We start from the raw sequence: 15,841 nt of genomic DNA on the forward strand, positions 1-15,841 counted from the left end.
ATTCAGATAATCATATGGTTTTTATTTTTCAATTTGTTAATGTGGTGTATTACATTGATTGATTTGTGGATATTGAAGAATCCTTGCATCCCTGGGATAATGCCCACTTGGTCATGGTGTATGATCTTTTTAATGTGTTGTTGGATTCTGATTGCTAGAATTCTGTTAAGGATTTTTGCATCTATGTTCATAAGTGATATTGGCCTGTAGTTTTATTTTTTTGTGGCATTTTTGTCTTGTTTTGGTATTAGGGTGATCATGGCCTCATAGAATGGGTTTGGAAGTTTACCTTCCTCTGCAATTTTCTGGAAGAGTTTGAGTAGGATAGGTGTTAGCTCTTCTCTAAATTTTTGGTAGAATTCAGCTATGAAGCCGTCTGGACCTGGGCTTTTGTTTGCTGGAAGATTTCTGATTACAGTTTCAATTTCCATGCTTGTGATGGGTCTGTTAAGATTTTCTATTTCTTCCTGGTCCAGTTTTGGAAAGTTGTACTATTCTGAGAATTTGTCCATTTCTTCCACGTTGTCCATTTTATTGGCATATAATTGCTGATAGTAGTCTCGTATGATTCTTTGTATTTCTGTGTTGTCTGTTGTGATCTCCCCATTTTCATTTCTAATTTTATTGATTTGATTTTTCTCCCTTTGTTTCTTGATGAGTCTGGCTAATGGTTTGTTAATTTTATTTATCCTTTCAAAGAACCAGCTTTTGGTTTGTTGATTTTTGCTATGGTCTCTTTTGTTTCTTTTGCGTTTATTTCTGCCCTAATTTTTAAGATTTCTTTCCTTCTACTAACCCTGGGGTTCTTCATTTCTTCCTTTTCTAGTTGCTTTAGGCGTAGAGTTAGGTTATTTATTTGACTTTTTCTTGTTTCTTGAGGTATACCTGTATTGTTATGAACTTTCCCCTCAGGACTGCTTTTACCGTGTCCCACAGGTTTTGGGTTGTTGTGTTTTCATTTTCATTCATTACTATGCAAATTTTGATTTCTTTTTTGATTTCTTCTGTGATTTGTTGGTTATTCAGCAGCGTGTTGTTGAGCCTCCATATGTTGGAATTTTTAATAGTTTTTCTCCTGTAATTGAGATCTAATCTTACTGCATTGTGGTCAGAAAAGATGCTTGGAATAATTTCAATTTTTTTGAATTTACCAAGGCTACATTTATGGCCCAGGATGTGATCTATCCTGGAGAAGGTTCCGTGTGCGCTTGAGAAAAAGGTGAAATTCATTGTTTTGGGGTGTCCTATAGATATCAGTTAGGTCTAACTGGTCTATTGTATCATTTAAAGTTTGTGTTTCCTTGTTAATTTTCTGTTTAGTTGATCTATCCATAGGTGTGAGTGGGGTATTAAAGTCTCCCACTATTATTGTGTTACTGTTAATTTCCCCTTTCATACTTGTTAGCATTTGTCTTACATATTGCAGTGCTCCTATGTTGGGTGCATATATATTTATAATTGTTATATCTTCTTGGATTGATCCTTTGATCATTATGTAGTGTCCTTCTTTGTCTCTTTTCACAGCCTTTGTTTTAAAGTCTATTTTATCTGATATGAGTATTGCTACTCCTGCTTTCTTTTGGTCTCTATTTGCATGGAAAATCTTTTTCCAGCCCTTCACTCTCAGTCTGTATGTGTCCCCTGTTTTGAGGTGGGTCTCTTGTAGACAACATATATAGGGGTCTTGTTTTCGTATCCATTCAGCCAGTCTTTGTCTTTTGTTTGGCACTTTCAACCCATTTACGTTTAAGGTAATTATTGATAAGTATGATCCCGTTGCCATTTACTTTATTGTTTTGGGTTCGAGGTTATACACCCTTTTTGTGTTTCCTGTCTAGAGAAGATCCTTTAGTATTTGTTGGAGAGCTGGTTTGGTGGTGCAAAATTCTCTCAGCTTTTGCTTGTCTGTAAAGCTTTTGATTTCTCCTTCATATTTGAATGAGATCCTTGCTGGGTACAGTAATCTGGGCTGTAGGTTATTTTCTTTCATCACATTAAGTATGTCTTGCCATTCCCTCCTGGCTTGAAGAATTTCTATTGAAAGATCAACTGTTATCCTTATGGGAATTCCCTTGTGTGATATTTGTTGTTTTTTCTTTGCTGCTTTTAATATGTGTTCTTTGTGTTTGATCTTTGTTAATTTGATTAATATGTGTCTTGGGGTGTTTCACCTTGGGTTTATCCTGTTTGGGACTCTCTGGGTTTCTTGGACTTGGGTGATTATTTCCTTCCCCATTTTAGGGAAGTTTTCAACTATTATCTCCTCAAGTATTTTCTCATGGTCTTTCTTTTTGTCTTCTTCTTCTGGGACTCCTATGATTTGAATGTTGTAGCATTTACTATTGTCCTGGAGGTCTCTGAGATTGTCCTCATTTCTTTTAATTCGTTTTTCTTTTTTCCTCTCTGATTCATTTATTTCTACCATTCTATCTTCTAATTCACTAATCCTATCTTCTGCCTCTGTTATTCTACTATTTGTTGCCTCCAGAGTGTTTTTGATCTCATTTATTGCATTATTCATTATATATTGACTCTTTTTTATTTCTTCTAGGTCCTTGTTAAACCTTTCTCGCATCTTCTCAATCCTTGTCTCCAGGCTATTTATCTGTGATTTCATTTTGATTTCAAGATTTTGGATCAATTTCACTATCATTATTCAGAATTCTTTATCAAGTAGATTCCCTATCTCTTCCTTTTTTGGTTTGGTGGGCATTTATCCTGTTCCTTTACCTGCTGGGTATTCTTCTGTCTCTTCATCTTGTTTATATTGCTGAGTTTGGGGTGTCCTTTCTGTATTCTGGCAGTTTGTGGAGTTCTCTTTATTGTGGAGTTCATCACTGTGGGTGAGGTTGTACAGGTGGCTTGTCAAGGTTTCTTGGTTAGGGAAGCTTGTGTCAGTGTTCTGGTGGGTGGAGCTGAATTTCTTCTCTCTGGAGTGCAATGAATTGTCTAGTAACAAGTTATGAGATGTCTATGGTTTTGTAGTAACTTGGGCAGCCTGTATATTGGAGGTCAGGGCTGTGTTCCTGTGTTGCTGGAGAGTTTGTATGGTATGTGTTAGAGCAGTTCACTTCTGTGTCTCTCAAATTCCATCTTCTGGAAATGATTGAAAGCTGTGTAGCAGGGTTTTTTTTTTTTTTTTTTTTTTTTTACATTATTTAGATACCATGTACATGCCAAAGTCCAATGCTGGCTTTACAGAGTGAGTATAATCATGTTCAAAGAGTAAACCTTTAAACAGAGTTCACTGGCAACAGTTGGAAGTATTTTTGGTAAATTATTTTCTCTATGACTTTACTAAAAAAAATAATGCCTCGTGATTTGAGAAGGACTGGGGAAACTGTCTCTACTTCTCTATTGCAGTAGTGAGGGGATGGTAGCCATTTATGAGAAACTGTTGTGATATTATATAGGCTAGTGTGATTTATGAAAGGAAATTTTTTCTTCCATTGAACTTATATTCTTAAAGTCATTGTGCATTGTCTTGAGGATTACCTGTTCAGAATGGCCTTTGAGGAGCTTCTAGATAAAGTTGGTGGCCTGGGGAAATTCCAGATACTTCAGATGGCTTTAACTTTTCCTTTTTACATGATAGTAGTCTGTCACTCACTGCTGGAGAACTTCACTGCAGCCATTCCTGGTCATCGCTGCTGGGTCCACATTCTTGATAATGCCACTGTCTCTGATAATGACACTGGGATCCTCAGCCCTGATGTCCTGCTGAGAATCTCCATCCCACTGGATTCAAACTTCAAGCCAGAGAAATGTCGTCGCTTCCTCCATCCCCAGTGGCAGCTCCTTCACCTGAATGGGACCTTCCCCAACATGACTGACCTGGACACGGAGCCCTGTGTGGACGGCTGGGTGTTTGACCACAGTTTGTTTTTCTTCACCATCATGACTGAGGTAAAGGCCCCATTTGCCTCTTGTCAGCATATGTTCTGGGTGTTTCAGCCAGTTCAGTTCAGTTACTCAGTCGTGTCCGACTCTTTGCGACCCCATGAACTGCAGCATGTCAGGCCTCCCTGTCCATCACCAACTCCCGCAGTCTACCCTGGGTGTTTTAGAAAAAATGTCTGGGTGTTTAGAAAAACATAAAATAAGTGAGAGGTTGTTGCTGAGCCACGAAAGACCCCGGAGTTCTTGGCTTCCAGAGAAGAATTCAATCCAGGGCCAGAGACGAGGCTTTATCACTCAGAGCTTTTGTGTAATAGAGTTTTATTAAAGTATAAAAGGGATAGAGAAAGCTTCTGACATAGACATCAGAAGGGGGCAGAAAGAGTACCCCCCTGCTAGTCTTTAGCTGGATGTTATATAGTTACTAGCAGTCTGTTAATGAAAGAAAGAAAATGTCTCAAAACTCAGAGAATAGCACTAGGCCCCTCACCCACAAGATGCATTTTGAGATAATCTTGGCACCAGGTGAGTCATCCTGGGCCATAAAATGATTGACTTGAATCTTGGAGAAAGGCAGATTAGATTATACAAAAAGTTTCATTTACATAGACTAGGAGAACAATGTCTGAATATAACATGGGTTTGATTATAACATACTGGTTTGTCAAGTTGATTCTGAGCCTAAATCTGAGCTTTTAGGTGGAACCGACTGGAAGATAGAGTCCAGGGTAAATGCATAGTACATTAACATAGCTTAAGACAGACATTTCCATAAGAAAAATGCATTGGTTAGCTCAAGATTTGAGAAAAGTTAAGTTCAGGTGGAACCAGGTGTCATTATGGCAACACAGTATTTTAAGAGAAACCTCTTTTTAAATTTGTATGGAGAAGGGGAAAAAATATATCACTAGTTTGTTTCCTCCTGCCGCTTAAGAGAGAGATTAAAAAAAAAAAAATGACACTTGAAGCCTATTTCCTCTGTTTGGAGACCCCTGGCCTTCCTGCCTGTTACCCTCTCATAAGCATGGCTCAAATCTTCAGTTACTGAGTAGATAGTAACTCTCCTTCAATCTTTCAGCAAATGGTGATTATCTTTTTAACTGCCAAGCACTTACATTTCAATGGACACCAGTGAAATCAACCAACTAGGCATGAATTTTAGTACTGAAAAACTTTAAACCAAGTGTGAAGATAGTTGATCAGACAATGTGTGAAAAATTATTCTTAGTCACTTGTTCTCAGCCTAGTTGCAAATTGGAAATATTTGCATTAATTAAAAAAATACTTGGGCTACTTGTCAGGGAAACAAATCAGAGTGTATTTCACTCTAAGTGTAAAATTCAGGCATCAGTATGAATTTTGGCTGCTGCTGCTACTGCTAAGTCACTTCAGTCGTGTCCGACTCTGTGCGACCCCATAGACCGCAGCCCACTAGGCTCCTCTGTCCCCGGAATTCTCCAGGCAAGAATACTGGAGTAGGTTGCCATTTCCTTCTCCAATGCATGAAAGTGAAAGTGAAGTCACTCAGTCGTGCCCGACTCTTAGCGACCCCATGGACTGGAGCCTACCAGGCTCCTCCATCCATGGGATTTTCCAGGCAAGAGTACTGGAGTGGGGTGCCATTGCCTTCTCCATGAATTTTGGCACCAGTTGCCAAAACCCTGGTGGCAAACCGCCCCCCCAACCCCAGTGTTTACAATGTGTGGCAAGGTTTGAGAACCACTGACGTATGCTGTGCTAGGTGAATAGAAAGATTGATCTTGATGTAATCTAGAAGATTTAGTTGAAGATTTCCAGAGAAAACCATGCTTAAGTGACTTGAATGATACAGATGAGTAAATGTGGTAAAGGAAACCAGAGAGTGTGTTCACTGAGGGCTATCAGAGTGTTGATTATTGAGGGATTATAAGATTCTGTGGAACACCTCAGGGCTTCCCAGGTGGTGCAGTGGTAAAGAATCTGCCTACCAATGCAGAAGATACAAGAGATGCAAGTTCAATCCCTGGGTCAGGGAGATCCCCTTGAGTAGGAAATGGCTAACCCACTCCAGTATTCTTGCCTGGAAAATTCCCCCAGAGGAGCCTGGCTGGCTACAGTCCATGGGGTTGCTCAGTTCATGACTGAGCATGCAAGCATGTGAAGCTCCTCTGGGCTGATTTCCTTCTCTTCCAGTGGGACCTAGTATGTGATCATCAGTCACAGAAATCAATGGTTCAATCCCTATTCATGGCTGGAATGCTGCTGGGAAGCTTCATATATGGCCATCTCTCAGACAGGTGAGTTTCTCCAGATCACTGCTGCCCACAGTTTATGACTGCTTCATAAAGAAATCTTTATGAATTCCTCGCATATCCAATTTACACTGTGCTGGGTTGCCTTGGTTCCCAGGGAGCTGTAGATGGAAGTTTAGAATAAGCTCATTGTGATGATGTCATTTTGTTGCCACAGAGCTCTGTGTATTGGACACAGAAATGTCATCTCCACAAGATCTGGAGGATATTTCAGAACAGTGTTTAGAGGGGAGGTATCATAATACTTCATCTATAAATATGAGGAAGAGTTACTTATCAGAAGCAAGAGGAAGTTGCTTCAAGACAGGAGTTTCAGCCTATTTCAAGACACAGATATAGAGAACAGCATTGCCAGCCTTTGCCGTGGCTTCTGTGTTAAGTTCCCACTGGAATCAGTGAGCCAAAATCTTGTGGGTTCCCACCTTGATTGTTGTGCCTCACATGCATGTGTGTGTGCTAAGTTGCTTCAGTCGTGTCTGACTCTGTGTGACCCTGTGGACTGTAGCCCACCAGGCTCCTCTGCCCATGGGATTCTCCAGGCAAGAATACTGAAGTGGGTTTGCCATTTTCTCCTCTAGGGGATTTTCCCAACCCAGGGATCGAAGTGGTGTCTCTTAAGTCTCCTGCACTGGCAGGCAGGTTCCCAGGTGCCACCTGGGAAGTTGTGCCTTGCATGCCTCACGTGTCTCACTGTAATTAGAAGGCATTTCTAGAAAACCTGGGTGCTTAGTGAAGTGGCCCTGAATTGCATTAAGAAATAATTGTGGTTATAATTTGGCCATTTGATCTCATGAAAAGGCTCTTTAGAGGTAATATTTGAAATCATAAGGAAATTAATCTATAGACCTCAAGTGTCATAATTTCTGGTATGAGTGTTTTGGCTAATCCTGTGCCTGGCACTGTCCATCCTGAAGTAAGAGACAACCACGGCAGCCAGATACTCAAGTCTTTCATAGGTGGAATGGGAGACTCTAAGTAACCTTTATCCCCTACCTATAAGCCTAACATATTTAACCTTCCAGTGAAAATTGTGAATGCTGAATGTATCACCCTGAATGTAATTTGTAAACTATATCAGAGTGTTCATGTTGACCAGTCTTATGACTGAACACTTTACAATGATTCGTGATAAAATGCTAATTGATCAGTTTTAGATGCACATAGGGTAATAGGGTTTTTTCAGTTTCTGTGAGGAAATGGGATTATGACAGATGTCGAGAATAGAAAATTTGGTGAAGAAAAGGGGGATTTATAACTAACCTAAAGATTTTGAACTAAACATAGGCAAAAAGCTTCTTATAGCTAAGAAGAAGCATTATAGATCGACATAATCCCCAATTCTTTATTTTACTTTCATTGACTGTGCTTTTGTGGCCAAGGTCAATGTCCAGAATACTTCTTCATAGCAAAGCAAATGATCAACAAAAAGAAATGGAAACCTACAGAATGGGAAAAATATTTGCTAGCCTCATATCTGATAGATTTAATATCCAAAACATACAGGGGACTGATGCAACTGATAGAAAAAACTCACAAATAACCTACTCAAAAATGGCAAAGGAATTCAATAGGTATTCCTCCATAGAAGACATGGAAATTGTTAACAGGAATATGAAAATGTGCTTAATTGCACTAATTATTAAGGAACTACAAGTCAAAACCACAATTAGATATACCTTCATGCCTGTTTGGGTAGCTATTATATAAAAAAGTCATTGTTAAGACTGATGTCAGAGAGTTTTTTCCTAGGATTTTTAGTGTTTCAGGGCTAATGTTTAAGTCTTTAACCCATTTTGAGTGAATTTTTTTTGAATATTGTCAGTAGAGTGCAAATTCATACTCCTGCATGTTATCATTTCATTTTCCCAACATTATTATTGAAAACTTTTATTGTCCCCTCTTTAATATTATTGTTTTTTTTTTAATCAAATAATATGTATCAAGGGTTAATTTCTTGAATCTTGGTTCTTTCTGTTGGTTTATGTATCTTTCTTAATGTCAGTACCATACCATTTTGATCCCTATTGTTTTGTAGTATAGTTTGAAATCAGAAAGCAGGATGTTTCTACATTGGTTCTTTGTCAGGATTGACTTTGCTTTTGGGGGTCATTTGTGATTTCATATAGATTTTAGGATAGTTTTTTTCTATTTCTGTGAAAAATGTCATTGGAATTTTAATAAGGATGGCATAATTGTAGATGGGGCTTCCCTTGTAGCTCAGTTGGTAAAGAATCTACCTGCAGTGCAGGAGACCCAGTTTTGACTCCTGAATTGGAATCCTAGAGAAGAAAATGGCAATCCACTCCAGTATTCTTGCCTGGAGAATCCCATGGACAGAGGAGCTTAGAGGGCTACGGTCGGTGGGGTTGCAAGAATAAGACACAACTTAGCGACTAAACAACTACCAACCAATCTATAGGTGACTTTGCGTAGTATGTGCATTTTGACAATACTAATTTTCCAGTCCATGAATATGGGTTATTTTTCCATTTATTTGTATCTTCTTCAAGTTCTTTCATCAAAGTCTTGTTTTGAGTGTCCAGATCTATACCATCTCCTTGGTTAAATTTATTGTTGTTGTTCAGTCGCTCAGTCATGTCTGACTCTTTGCAATCCCATGGACTGCAGCACACCAGGCTTCCCTGTCCATCACCAACTCCCAGAGGTTGCTCAAACTCATGTCCATTGAGTCAGTGATGCCATCCAACCATCTCATCCTCTGTCATCCCCTTGTCCTCCTGTCCTCAATCTTTCCCAGCATCAGGGTCTTTTCCAATAAGTCAGCTCTTTGCATCAGGTGGCCAAATTAATGTATGACTTTATCTACTTGTTTTAAGGGCCTCCAAGATGGCTCAGCAGTAAAGAATCCACCTGCCAATGCAGGAGGCGCAGGAGAGGCGGGTTCAGTCCCTGAGTTGAGAAGATCCCCTGGAGCAGGAAATGGCAACCCACTTCTGGGAAAAATTTTTACCTGGGAAATTCCATGGACAGAGGAGCCTGGTGGGCTACAGTCCATGGTGTTGCAAAGAGTTGGATATGACTGTGGAAACAGTGTCAGACTATTTTGTCAGACAAAATCACTGCAGATGGTGATTGCAGCCATGAAATTAAAAGACGCTTACTCCTTGGAAGGAAAGTTATGACCAACCCAGATAGCGTGTTAAAAAGCAGAGACATTACTTTGCCAAAAAAGGTCCGTCTAGTCAAGGCTATGGTTTTTCCAGGGGTCATGTATGGATGTGAGAGTTGGACTGCGAAGAAAGAACTGCGGTGTTGGAGAAGACTCTTGAGAGTCTCTTGGGCTGCAAGGAGATCCAACAAGTCCATCCTAAATTAGGAGATCAGTCCTGGGTGTTCATTGGAAGGACTGATGCTGAAGCCGAAACTCCAATACTTTGGCCACCTGATGCGAAGAGTTGACTCATTGGAAAAGACTCTGATGCTGGGAGGGATTGGGGGCAGGAGGAGAAGGGGATAGCAGAGGATGAGATGGCTGGATGACATTACCAACTCAATGGGCATGAGTTTGAGCAAACTCTGGGAGATAGCGACGGACAGGGAAACCTGACAAGCTGCAGTCCACGGGTCACAAAGAGTCGGACATGATTGACAGACTGAACAACAAGCCCTCCTACCAGCCATGGGGTACTGTTTCCTTCACATATGCCCCAGGACTGGGACTCCCAATCTGTGGCCTGACCTGCTCAGTCCCCAGGGTAGGTGTCCTCCTATGTCATCTCACTTTTCCTCTGAGTCCTCTCCCAGGAGTGCAAGTCTGGACCTGATTGTGTTTCTTTCCTTCCTATCTGATTACATGTGTATCTTACATCCTTGGTTTACGTAAGTCATTCTGCCAGGTTCCAGTTAGTTTGAGTGAGAATTTTTCCATATATAGATTTTTTTTTAATTAAAAAATTTTTTTTGGCTGGGTTGTGTCTTCGTTGCTGCATGAGGGCTTTCTCTAGTTGCGGCAAGCGGGGACTACTCTTTATTGTGGTGCTCGGGCTTCTCATCGCAGTGACTTCCCTTGTTGCAGAGCACAGGCTCTAGGCCCATGGGCTTCAGTAGCTACGGTGCATGAGCTTAGTTGCTCCATGGCATGTGGAATCTTCCCGGACTAGGTAGGGATCGAACCGTTTTCCCCCTGCACCGGCAGGTGGATTCTTATCCACTGCACCACCAAGGAAGTCCTGTAGATGTATTTGATGTGTTAATGGGGGAAGGTAAACTCCATATCCTTTTACTGCATCATCCAGATCTTTTCCCAGGGTTATGGTGGTCTTATATTCTGCTTTCCCCTGGAGAAGGGAATGGCTACCCACTTCAGTATTCCTGCCTGGAGAATTCCATGACCAGAGGAACCTCATGGGCTTCAGTCTATGGGGTCGCAAAGAGTCTAACACAACTGAGTGACTAACACTTTCACTTCATATTCTGTTCTAGATAAAGCACATTGCTTGAGGCTTATAAACTCAGATTCAACAAAGACTGACCCTTAAATAAACCTTCAACAACTTTGAGTATTGATCCACTGATCTTCTGCATCAGTTTAACCTTGCCTGTCTGGTCCTAGAGACCCAAGTACACTTTTAGCTCTCTTGTGTTCTGGATGCTGTACAGACTCTCTACCATGCTAAATACATATGTTAGTACAATGGAAGCTTATAGTATATTACAGTTTCCAACACTGTAATTTCTTTTATATGAAATATCACTTGGTGTCAAAGTCCAAGTGATTAGAGGATAAAGTTTTGGTATTCTTAGTGTATATTGCAGACAAGGAATACTACTTTGAGGAGATCTCCACTGTTGATTTAGCTTCTGAGTTTTCAAGCTTTCGGGTACAAAGAATCACTTGAAATCTAGAAAGACAGTACTGATGAACCTATTTGCAGGGTAGCAATGGAGACAGCAATAGAGAATGGACTGTGGACACAGTGAAGGAAGGAACGGGTGGGACAAATTGAGAGAGTAGCCTGAAAACATACATATTACCATATGTAAAATAGAGAACCAGTGGGAATTTGCTGTGTGACACAGGGAGCTCAACCCAGTGCTCTGTGACAACCTAGAGGGGTGGGATGGGGTGGGAGATGGGAGGGAGGTTCAAGAGGGAGGGGACATATGTATACCTGTGGCTGATTCATGCTGATATATGGCAGAAACCAGGACAATATTGTAAAGCAATGATCTCCCAATAAACAATGTAAAAAATTAGTAAAATAAAAAACCAAATCATAAAAAAGGGCAAAACCATTATGAACATTAAAAAAAATTCTCTAAATTTCAGAGTAGGCTTTGTTTTTTGCCGCAGGTTGCTATTGCTCTCACAGTCTAATCTGCCTCTCTGTTTCTTAGGTTTGGGCGCAAACTGATTCTCAGGTGCTGTTTGCTCTAGCTAGCCATCTCTGGGACCTGTGCAGCCTTTGCTCCCACCTTCCTCATTTACTGCTTGCTACGCTTCTGGTCAGGCTGTTCTGCTGTGGCCATTGTGTCAAATAACAGTATGCTCAGTAAGTCGACAGTTTTAGTCTTTTCCATTTTCTAAGTCTGGAAATTGGCCTTGAAATTTCACACTTACTGACAATAATATCCCAATTGGATTTTCTTTCAGTTGTAGAGTGGGCAAGGGCCCAGTCAAAAGCCACGGTAATAACACTGATAGCCTGTGCCCTTAGTATTGGACAGATGATGCTGGGAGGACTGGCTTTTGTCTTTCGAGAGTGGCGCACCCTGCAGCTGGTGGTGTCTGTACCTTTCTTTGTCTTCTTTCTCTCCTCAAGGTATGAGCCTTCTCTCTCACTCTCTTATGGGAACCTGGGATGAAAATGCATATTGTATCTGAATATATTCATTTTTTAATTCCTTAGACCCTTTTTTATTGTTTGAACTTAAAAACCCTTGTCTATCATCTGTTACTCTGTGCAATTTGTGAAACAGAACATTGACTAACAGTGACCCTTCTCCTGGGAGTTCTAGGTATTCTCTGCCATCTTTCTTCATAGTCTTACTTAGTATAGTGGTTGGAGGGTTATTCTGACATGATTTTTGTTAATATAAAATATAGACTCAAATATTTTGAAAAGAAGTAACTTTAATTCTTTCTTTTTGGTTTTGGAATGAACCAGGTTATGGTAAAATTTTCCATGATTTTCATTGTTGTAGGTGAATTGAATAAAGGGAAGACGCAACAACTTTATTCATAGAATAATCTGACAAAATAGCCATGTTCTTTCTCCAGTACTAATAATTGGCATGCAGGTTGGGTGATTTACATCATGTGTTCACCAGTCCCTTAAATAATTTTAGCAAACATTTATTTATGGATAACTGGGCCCCCACACTTAAAATCAGTCTAGGGAGAATTAAATTTAGGAGATCACAGAGAGATGACTACAGATTTTATATAGAGATATGAGTTCAGCGAGAAAGGGAATGTGATCCATGTCAGACTCATTTTTTTTTTTTAATGATGCAATTTTATTTATTTACTATTTTTAAACTTTTTAGTTTGTATTGAGGAATAGCAAATTAACAAACAATGTTGTGATAGTTTTAGGTGAACAGTGAAGGAACTCAGCCATACATATCAATTTTCTCCCAAACTCCCCTCCCATCCAGGCTGTCACATAACGTTGAGCAGAGTTCCATGTGCTATACAGACTCATTCATTGTGTTATTCCATATTCAAAACAACCCTACAAGGAAGCTGACAGTGCTGTTCCATTTTATTGATGAGAAAACTGAGGCAGATATAAAGAAGTAGTTATTAATTGGTATTAGTAATTGGGTTATTAGTTATCAACATAGCTGGTAGTGGCAGGAGTACCTGCAATCACTGTTAGGCTTTACGCTGATATATTTGGGGCTTCTTTTCAAAAAGAATGTATACTGTAAATATATACTATGTGCACAAAGTTGCTAGATCCCATGCCAGGGTTTGGAAGGAAATTATGCATACCAGGGATAAACTTAAACTTTGTAAGTTTTCTGTAAATTCTCCTGATGAGTAAGCAGAGGCAATTTAACTCCAAGTCTGTGTCCCTTACTAGTACTAGAACTTTCAAGCGCACTGCAGTCACTCTCATATCCTCCTTATATTTGTGAAATAGATCTGGAATTTCTATTCCTAACCCCCAACAAGTGAAGTGGTGGATTTTGGATGGAAGGCAAAATGCATCTGTTGTCAATAATCATATGACATACAACAAGAGAGACCTGACTGCACTTGTGTACTCACCTTTCATCAGGTGGCTGGTGGAATCTGCTCGGTGGCTGATTATCACCAATAAACCAGATGAGGGCTTAAAGGGACTTCGAATAGTTGCACACAGAAATGGAATGAAGAATGCTGAAGCAACCCTGAACATGGAGGTGAGCAGGGAAGAGGAGGTGGTTATTGGGTTGGAGGGAAGGAATAAACTGATACTTGCCTTCTCCTTATTGAGATACACAAACCCTTTTCTAACAAGGGCGGCTAGTTGAGAATGCAAGCTCAGTTCCCTGGCCTTTCATGGCCATCTCATGAAGAGAAGCTTTGCCCACTGTGCAACTAATTCCTTTAGTTCACTTCCTGTAGGCTGTGTACTATAGTGGATGCCCTGCCCTCCTCCATGGCCTCATTTTCAAATTTTCATTGTTCAAATTCAAAATTTCAATGTTCATTAATTTCCTGGAGTCTCCCTTAACTCCCTACATCCTCCTTCATATCACATTCACACCCGTGATCACATACGCAATATGCTACACTACAAAGAAAGGGAGCATATCTCTTCTAACCTATTGGTTGCCAATGCTCATCACAGTACCTGGCACTATATTGGCAAGTGATTCGTGTTTGTTGTTGCTAAAGGGTTTGAGAGCAACCATGCAGGAGCAGCTTGAGGCAGCACAGACCAAAACAACTGTGTTTGACTTGTTCCGTACACCCAACCTGCGTAGAAGGATCTGTCTCCTGTCATTTGCGAGGTGGGCTTCAAACAGCACATGATGACATTCAAAGAGAGGGGACATAAATCTGTTTATTTCAAAGGTTATAGCACTGTTGTGAGAGGGAGGCACTGATTTGGGGATAAAAGGTAAAGAAAACACACCAAGTAATTGCTATTTTTGGAGGTAGTTGAAGGATTATGAAAGACTCACCTGGAACTCATAATAAAATGAAGAGTTAGAACAATAGACAAATGGGATGTGATTAAACTTACAAGTTTTGTATTGCAAAGGAAACTATAAATAAAATGAAAGACAGCCTACAGAATAGAAGAAAATATTTGCAAATGATATAACAACAGGGGATTAATTTTCAAAATATACAAATAACTCTTACATCTTAATATAAAAAACCAAACAATCCAATTGAAAAATGAGCAAAAGATTTAAATATACAGTTTTCCAAAGAAGACACTTAGATAGCCAACAGCCACATTAAAAGATGCCCAACTTTGCTAATTATTAGAGAAATGCAAACCAAAGCTACAATGAGGTATTGCCTCACACAAGCCATAATGTTCATCATCAAAAAGTCTACAAATAATAAATGCTGGAGAGGGTGTGGAGAAAAGGGAAAACTTCTACACTGTTGATGGGATTATAAATTGGTGCAGACACTATAGAGAACAGTATGGAGGCTACTTAAAAAACTGAAGGTAGAGTTACCATAGGATCTAGCAATCTCACTCCTGGGCATGTATCCAAACAAAGCTCTAAAGATACATGCATCCCAAAGTTCATGGCAGCACTACTTATAATAATTAAGACATGGAAGCAACCTAAGTGTCCATCGACAAATGGATAGAGATGATGTGGTATGTGTGTGTACATATTTGTAGCAACATGGATGGACCTAGAGATTACCACACTAAGTAAAGTAAGTCAAAGACAAGCATCATGATGTCACTTATTTGATAAATCTAAAAAACTGATACATATGAACTCATTTACAAAACAAAAAATAGACTCATAAGCATAGAAAACAAATGTATGGTTATCAAAGGGGAAAGGTATGGGGAGGGGTAAATTAGGAGTTTGAGATTAACACATACACACTGCAACATATAACATAGATAATCAACAATGACCTACTGTATAGCACAAGGAACTCTACTCAATAACCTGTATTTAACCTATAATGGAATATCAGACTCTTTTGAGACCCCATGAACTGTAGCCCACCAGGCTCCTCTGTCCATGGGATTTCACAGGCAAGAGTACTGGAATGGGTTGCCATTTCCTCCTCTAGGGGATCTTTCCAACCCAGGGCTTGAACCCATGTATCTTGTGTCTTCTGCATTGCCTAGCGGATTCTTTTACCACTTATATATTGTCATGTAATTATTTATGTTAACTTTAAAATTATGACCTTAAAAGGAGGTATTATACAAATCAGACTGTGTCTTTTTTTTCAACCTTGACCATTGGCTGCCTGGGTCAACATAATCATCAACTGCAGCACTGGGCTCTAATCTTATGGCTTGTGTTTCTCCTCTTTTGTTCATTACAGATTTGCAAACACAGTACCCTATTTTGGCATCTTTATGAATCTACAGCACTTTGGGAGCAATATATTCCTGTTCCAGGTAATCTTTGAAGCTCTCACTATCTCAGTTCGATGTCTTGCGCTCCTAGTACTGAATTACATGGGCTGTCGACTAACC

General features: G+C 39.9%; 1 pseudogene; it reads left to right on the top strand.

The window, feature by feature from the left end:
• The first annotated feature begins 3,378 nt into the window (after positions 1-3,378).
• On the top strand, positions 3,379-14,414 carry LOC102411194 (annotated as a pseudogene).
• The last annotated feature ends 1,427 nt before the right edge of the window (positions 14,415-15,841 follow it).

This window comes from Bubalus bubalis, chromosome 5, assembly GCF_019923935.1.
Source record: "Bubalus bubalis isolate 160015118507 breed Murrah chromosome 5, NDDB_SH_1, whole genome shotgun sequence".
Lineage (NCBI taxonomy): Eukaryota > Metazoa > Chordata > Mammalia > Artiodactyla > Bovidae > Bubalus > Bubalus bubalis.